This window comes from Labeo rohita, chromosome 14 (assembly GCF_022985175.1).
Source record: "Labeo rohita strain BAU-BD-2019 chromosome 14, IGBB_LRoh.1.0, whole genome shotgun sequence".
NCBI lineage: Eukaryota > Metazoa > Chordata > Actinopteri > Cypriniformes > Cyprinidae > Labeo > Labeo rohita.
Genome location: NC_066882.1, coordinates 4,724,546 through 4,733,195, shown reverse-complemented (window position 1 = coordinate 4,733,195; position 8,650 = coordinate 4,724,546). Strand labels below are relative to the sequence as shown.

General features: G+C 36.0%; 1 long non-coding RNA gene across 1 annotated transcript; it reads right to left on the bottom strand.

The window, feature by feature from the left end:
• Positions 1 to 6,367: 6,367 nt before the first annotated feature.
• Positions 6,368 to 8,586, bottom strand: LOC127176512 (uncharacterized). The gene is made up of 3 exons (XR_007829110.1): positions 8,453 to 8,586; positions 7,847 to 8,000; positions 6,368 to 6,429 (listed from the first exon to the last, which is right to left on the bottom strand). It is a non-coding gene; the product is annotated as an uncharacterized LOC127176512 (long non-coding RNA).
• Between the last annotated feature and the right edge of the window lie 64 nt (positions 8,587 to 8,650).

Here is an 8,650-nt window from a genome sequence, read left to right as displayed (position 1 = left end):
GTATCCAAGAATGTTAACAGAAAGTTGAGTGGAAGGAAAAAATGTGGAAGCCAACCGAGAGAACCACAGCCTTGAGAGGTATGTCAAGCAAAATCGATTCAAGAATCTGGGTGAACTTCACAAGAAATGGACTGAAGCTGGGGTCGAGGCATCAAGAGCCACCACACACAGACGTGTCAAAGAATTTGGCTACAGTTGTCGTACTCCTCTTGTTAAGCCACTCCTGAACCACAGGCGACGTCAGAGGGGTCTTACCTGGGCTAAGGAGAAGAAGAAATGGACTGTTGCCCAGTGGTCTCAAGTCCTCTTTTCAGATGAGAGCAAGTTTTGTATTTCATTTGGAAATCAAGGTCCTAGAGTCTGGAGGAAGGGTGGAGAAGCTCATAGCCCAAGTAGCTTGAAGTCGAGTGTTAAGTTTCCACAGTCTGTGATGATTTGGGGTGCAATGTCATCTGCTGGTGTTATTCCACTGTGTTTTTTTGAAAACCAAAGTCACTGCACCCGTTTACCAAGAAATTTTAGAGCACTTCATGCTTCCTTCTGCTGACCAGCTTTTTAAAGATGCTGATTTCATTTTCCAGCAGGATTTGGCACCTGCCCACACTGCCAAAAGCACCAAAAGTTGGTTAAATGACGAAGGTGTTTGTGTGCTTGACTGACCAGCAAACTCACCAGACCTGAACCCCACAGAGAATCCATAGAGAGACCAAAAATGCAGATGAGCCGAAGGCCACTGTCAAAGAAACCTGGGCTTCCATACCACCTCAGCAGTGCCACAGACTGATCACCTCCATGCCACACTGAATTGAGGCAGTAATTAAAGCAACAGGAGCCCCTACCAAGTATTGAGTACATATACAGAAAATGAACATACTTTCCAGAAGGCCAACAATTCACGTTTTGTTATTGGTCTTATGAAGTATTCTAATTTGTTGAGATAGTGAATTGGTGGGTTTTTGTTAAATGTGAGCCAAAATCATCACAATTACAAGAACCAAACACTTAAACTACTTAAGTCTGTGTGCACTGAATTTATTTAATACACGAGTTTCACAATTTTGAGTTGAATTACTGAAATAAATGAACTTTTCCACGACATTCTAATTTATTGAAAAGCACCTGTAGTGAATAATTTGAACTAAGCACTTCGTGAATCTTTTGATTCAGATCGGAACTTCGGAGCAGGTTCGCAAATCATTTGATCACTCTCACTACTCCTGTCTTATCTTGCCCGTTTTATGAGACTAAAGGAAATAAAAGAAAAAAGTATGATGTTTACAAATAAAATATTCATATGATTTCCACATCAAAGACATCCAACACATCTACTAAACAAATTCAGGAGAGCAAACTAGTGAAATTACTATGACGAGCTGCACCTCAAAAATGCATGTTCGGTGGAAACATTGTGCATTATGATAGAGTTTGTAGCATAATTAACTATATTTTAAATAGTTTGACCGCTGCTTAAATTTATGTTGAAATAAGTAGTTGAGAAATTGTTGTATCTGATTGTTTATGTAGAGTGATAGTCAATGTAAAAAGGGCAAATGGGAGAAGCAGATGAACACAAAACACGTTAAAATGTGTTGAAAAGAATGATTCAGTTCTGTAGTCTGTTGTGTTCCCAGTACTCATGAATCAGTGATCTTGTGTTCAGTCCACAGTCTTGGTATGTGCACAGGTATCTGTACTAATGTTGATCATCTGCTGTATTTGGTGCAGTCCACCTGCAGGGCCTGTTTAGGGATATGATTTGAGGAACAGTCTGCAGGAGCTGCCCAGACTGCCCAAGGTTTATGACTCAACTACCGCCCTTAAGATAGTTGGTTGCTTACGAATGGAACTTAGTGTCTCCAAGATACCGTCTTTAGGTAATCACATTTGCGTGAAGGAAAGGACACCATGTTGGATGTTTGCTAGAATTATCTGTACTGTTAACCCGTCAGAACCTACAGAAACAATGTCAACAGGCCATCACCAATAACTAATGTTTCTGTATTGTAAGTTATTTTGAGGCTGGCTTCTCTTACTCATTTTCTACAGCCTTTGGAAGTTTGAAGAACTCTGTCTTCAGTAAACTCTCTGTCAACTGACTAAACTTTAATTTGACTCCTGGTGTTCATTGAGCATATTGGTCTGTAATTCTCATCAGGAGTTTTTGTTTAGAGGTACGCCAACTTGTAGGGTAGATGACCTTAAAGCTAACACACTGAAAGCAATAAAACTTTTATTTTAATTTCACAGGGTCTTTAAAAGTTGTAAAACCTATTTAATTTGCTATCCTAAACTCACAATTATATGGTCCATTACATTTTATTATTTACATTTACCATTGTTTTTCCCCCATGCATGAGCCTATGAACAGAACTGCCAGTTTTGGATCCCAACCAATCGCCGGAATCAAAACGAGACCGCCAGAGCTTCCGTAATGACTTTACATGGAAAGATGCCTGTTGTTTAAACCTGCCATTTCCCTTAACTGTGCTTGTTATATCACCGCATACACTCTGGAAACATTTGAGGATGGTAAACAGAGCTTCTGTACCCTGCAGCGGCCTGGGATGTGATGTCTCAAAGCTGCCCAGCAGAGCTGGAGTAGGAAACATATGTGCACAGTACCCTTTCTCAGCTGGCAGCCCGAACCAAGCATTCCAACAGCATTTTGCTCCCAGAGCGAGACACTGGCAGCCTGTTTTGTGTCACATAGGGGAGTGAGGTTTAGTGCTACTGGAACCTGCTGGCAAAGACACTAGTTAAGTTATTTTTACAGTAGGCATGAAGCAACCAAAGGTCAGTGTGGTCAAAAATATTAAAGATTCTCTCTTTTCCTTTTAGAAACTGTTGCTAAACCATGTTTAACCATGCAGTTAAAATCATTACACTACTGCACGGAAACAAATGTCAAGTCTAATAAGTCTACATCTGTATTAAATTCAGGCTTACACTGTAGGATGCCTGAGACCTTTGTAAATAATTTGATGTCTGTTTCCCTTTAGTATCAATCAAGAGTGATCAGAATTTTTGTCTTTTTGAACTATTATGACCTTCTAAAGTTAAATCAGATTATATGTTTTGGTAAACTGTTGTTGTATCTGGCAATTTCAGTGGACTAAAATGCATAAATCTTCTACATTTTATTGAAACAAACTGTCTCCAGCACACCTACACATGGTTATTGTAGGAAACCTTTGTCTGTGAAGGACTTTTCTAATGGGAAACAGATGTGCAGCCATTAATGGCTCAATATAGTGTGGTTTTTCACTCTCTGTATGTCAAAAATGTGGTTCATGTGGTCACATCTACATTTACTGATTCTATTTATTTTGTCTGATTGAACCTGACTTCATTAGGTTACACCATTTTTAAGGAATAGTTCACTCAAAATGAATCCTCAGGCCTTTGTTTGTTCATCTGAACAGATTTGGAGAAATTTAGCATAACGTGTTCACCTCTGGATCCTCTGCAGTGAATCGGTACCTTCAGAATTTGAGTCCAAACAGCTGATAAAAACATAACAATAATCCACAAGTAATCCACACCAAATCCATCCATCAATAAATATTTTGTGAAGTGAAAAGCTGTGTGTTTGCAAGAAACAAATCCATCATTTAGACCTTTTTAACTTCAACCTGTTGCTTCCTCTATCCATAATTTTAAAAAAGTCATCTTGTGTGAATCAGGTAAGAAATATGCACTGTTCACAAGCAAAATCAGCCATAATAATGGATTTGTTTGTTATAAACACACAGTTTTCGCTTCTAAAGATGGACTGGAGTGGTGTGGATTACTTGTGGATTATTGTGATGTTTTTATCAGCTGTTTGGACTCTCATTCTGACAGCACCCATTCACTGAAGAGGATCCATTGGTGAGCAAGTGATGTAATGCTAAATTTCTCCAAATCTGTCCTGATTAATTTTCGTTTTTGGGTGAACTATTCCTTTAAGTGTTGGATCAAGCAAGGGTGTAGGCTTGATTTTGGCATTGGTGGGGACATAACAGCGGACAACAGACTTTTAATTGTTCGATCAAAATGATTGCTCCGAAGTCCGGATCTGAATTAAATGATTTGCGAACGCGGACCGTAGTCCCATCTGAATCAAATGATTCATGATCTGTGGTCTAAAGTTCCAATCTGAATCGAAAGATTCGTGAACCATCATTTTAGACTGGGACTTCTGAGTGTAGATCCCACTTCGAACGCACTTCAGTGTCCTGATCTGAATCAAATGATTTGCAACATGCAAAGTCCCAGTCTAAATCAAATTATTAAACAGGACTTTGCGTGTCACAATCGTTATTCAGATCTGGAGCAGGTTTGTGAATCGCAAATCATTCAATTTGCAAAATGACTCATGAACCCTCTCCGAAATTTTGATCTGTATCAAAAGATTCACAAACCCTCTCTGAAGTTCTTATCCAAATCAAATGATTCACAATACACGCTCCGAAGTCCCAATCTAAATCAAATGATTCACAAGACGCTCCGATCTAAATTAAATGATCTGCGAACCTGCTCCGAAGTCCCAATCTAAATCAAATGATTCACACTAAGTTCTGATCTGAATCAAAGGATTCACAAACTGTCATTTCAGATTGGGACTTTTGAGTGTAGCTTACGAATTTGCAAAATGATTCACGAACCCTCTCTGAAGTTCTTATGTAAATCAAATGATTTACACAAAATTCCGATCTAAATCAAATTATTTGCGAACCTGCTCCAAAGTATCGATCTAAATCAAATGATTCACAAGAAGATCTGATCTGAATCAAAAGATTCATGAACCATCATTTCAGATTGGGACTTTTGAGTGTAGATTGCAAATCATTCAATTTGCAAAATGATTCATGAACCCTCTCTGAAGTTTCAATCTGAATCAAAAGATTCACAAACCCTCTTCAAAGTTCTAATCTAAATCAAATGATTTGCGATACACGCTCCAAAGTCCCGATCTAAATCAAATGATTTGCACAAAGTTCTGATCTGAATCAAAAGATTCATGAACCATAATTTCAGATTGGGACTTTTGAGTGTAAATCGCGAATCATTCAATTTGCAAAATGATTCACGAACCCTCTCCAAAGTTTTGATCTGAAGCAAAAGATTCACAAACCCTCTTCGAAGTTCTAATCTAAATCAAATGATTTGCGATACATGCTCTGAAGTCCCGATCTAAATCAAATGATTTATACGTAGTTCCAATCTAAATCAAATGATTTGCAAACCTGCTCCGAAGTACCCATCTAAATCAAATGATTCACACAAAGTTCTGATCTGAATCAGATTAATTTAAATTATTGCTAGGGACAATTTAGCATTCGCTTGATATTGGTTGGGACATGTCCCTAGCCTCCCTACTTAATTCTACGCCCTTGGGATCAAGTGTAAACAACCATACACACTGCTTACTTTTTACATATTGAGCTTTACTCAGACTATCCAACAGAGCAAAACTCTCAGTGTTTGGCAACTTGAAACTTGCTTGGAAAATGCACAATGAAGCTACATTCAAACATAAGTGGAATTTAGGGCAGTCATTTCATGCTAGTCATAAGCTTCAAATTAAATCTTTGTATTGCATGCAGCTGTTCTCTTTTAGTCAGAGTGACAGAGTGAGTTTTCATTGATGGGAAGGCTTACAGTAACAAAACCCAGCCCAGCTTCAGTGTTCGTTCAGAAAAGGCAGTGACATAAAAGAGACAAAGTGTTTAGATTTCTGAAACTGAAAAGAATAAGCCCTTCCTCTGTGCTTACAGACAGACACAGATGTTTTGGGATCTGGGTGGATGACTTTGACAACACGCATGACCTGCTCTACATATGTTGCCCTCTGATTTAACCTTTTGCTGTGTGGGCTTGACCCACAATAGCTCTCTTATATCACATGCAGGACACCCAGTGAGAACAGATTGTAGAACCAGGTTTCCAGTATCCATAAAACTCACAGCTTGTGAACGCCTGACCCTCGTATGAACAAAATCTGTGAAGACGTCTTGAAAATCAAGCTGGAGACACAAAGTCAAACAGGAACAGAAATTAAACATAATCACCTTAAACTGCACAAAAAACACCTCGCTCCACTCTGGAAGAGTAATCATTCATTTAATAATGCTTAATAAACTTACTGGCCTTTGACATTGTTGTTTGTTACTTCAGGTGTCTTCAGCTGTTCAAAAACATTGTCTATGAGTAAATGAGTGAAAATAGTACTTTATCTTATCTATGCGTTTTTGTCATGTGTAGTTTAAACCCCGAATTTTAGGAACTGTTTAAATAGATGTTAACATAAATTTAAAACATTTTTCAAAGAATTTAAAAGAATAAATGAAGCTGGGATTTTTTTTTCCTAAAGAGAAATACTGACCCCTGGTGATTACTTCAGGATATGTCTGCGTGTTTCATTCCACAAGTAGATGGGAAGAAAATCTGTGTTAGAGAAATAATAAAAAAGTTGATCAGGAAGGAATATGATTTGAATCTAGGTGCTTTCCAAGGTTTTATTTTTTATTAATATAAACTACCAGTCAAAAGTTTTTGAACAGTAAGATTTTGAATGTTTTTAAAGAAGTCTCTTCTGCTCACCAAGCCTGCATTTATTTGATCCAAAATACAGTAAAAGCAGCAATATTGTGAAAGATTTTTTACTATTTAAAATAACTGCTTTCTATTTTAAAATGTAATTTATTCCTGTGATCAAAGCTACTTAAAAAAGCATCATTACTCCAGTCTTCAGTTTCACATGATCCTTCAGAAATCATTCTAATATGCTGATTTGCTGTTCAAGAAACATTTTTATTATTATTAATAATATTTAAAACAGTTAGAGCACATTTTTTCAGGATTCTTTGATGAATAGAACGATCCAAAGATCAGCATAAATCTGAAATAAAAAGCTTTTGTAACATTATACAATATACCATTCAAAAGCTTGAAGTCAGTATATATATTTTTTAAATAAATTATAGAAATTAATACTTTTATTTAGCAAGGATGCTTCAAATTGATCAAAAGTGATCATGAAAACATTTATAATGTTACAAAAGATTTCTATTTCAGATAAATGCTATTCTTCTGAACTTTCTATTAATCAAAAAAAAACTGAAAAAAAATCTACTCAGCTGTTTTGAACATAACATTAATAAATGTTTTTTGAGCTTTCAGAATATTAGAATCATTTCTGAAGGATCATGTGACTGGAGCAATGATGCTAAAAATCAGCTTTGAAATCACAGGAATAAATGACATTTTAAAATATATTCAAATAGAAAACAGTTGTTTTTAATAATACAAATATTTCAAAATGTTTCTGTTTTTGCTGTATTTTGGATCAAATAAATGCAGGCTTGGTGAGCAGAAGAGACTTCTTTAAAAAAAAACATTTAAAATCTTACTGTTTGTTTATATAAATATGTCATTTTAAGTTCATATTTCTTACGTTTTATATTATCAGTGTTCTTAAAATATAAATAAAGAAATGTTTTTAATTAAGTAAAGAATAAAGAATAAGTTTTTAAAAAACACAGTCTGCTGGAGTGTCTATAAGTAAAATCATAAGTAGGAATATCAACACAAAAAAGAAACCTTGAGAAAAACCAAGAATGATGATGTTTTCACATCTGTGCAGTCAATCCAATGCAACTTAAAAAGCAACACACAGTGTTGCATAGACAGATATATAGATAGCTAGATAGATAGCTAGATAGATAGATAGATAGATAGATAGATAGATAGATAGATAGATGTTTCTATTCCCACAATACAGTAATAATACAGATGGGCGAACTAATTAATTTGAATATGACCTCGTGTGTATGCGCGAGTAAGCAAGCACCGCGTAACTCACTCTCTATTGGCTGTTGCACTGCCGAAGTTTTAAAAGCCAGACAGAGTGGAGCCAACTTTCGTGACGTCACATGACCGCAGCACAACTTCGCATGTATAACATGGCAACCAGTGGTATCCCTCCGCCTTTATGTCCAGACAAGTCCTGTTGAATGCTGTACACAAATTGGGCTGTTTGCTTCCCAGATAATATTCACATAAATAGATACCGTATATAGAACAAGCACAGTGCCTAATCTAACGTAAAATGTTAAAAGTCGGTTTTAATACTTTTTTTTGGCTAAACTGTAATAAATTTTATGCGTTAAATAGTACTAATGGAATCTGTTTTACAAATTTCAACCATTAAATTAAATTAAATAAATCATTAAAGCAGATTAAATTAACTACATAGCCTATTTTTATTCAGCTGCATACGCATTGGAAGGTTGGGCATTTTGGATTATATAGTAATATATTTATTTTGGTTTATACATATGTATATAGAAACAAACAACTAAATAATAATACAAATAATAATAAATACAGAGCCAGGTATGAGCACTAATAACATAATAGGACACTGTGCTATTGTAGTAAATTATATAGAGTTAATTTAATCACTTACAGTTACTTTCACCTTCATATAGGGCCCTCTGATCTTATTAGAACAGGTATTTGATTTTTAGTAAATGCCTTCTAATGTTGTCCATCTATAGAGAAACCATAACACTCACATAATGCAATACTATACTCCATTTATCACAGACATCTTTTGCTGATCCCAAGTGCATCTGCAGGCACTGTAGAAGAAGAAGAGTAGTAG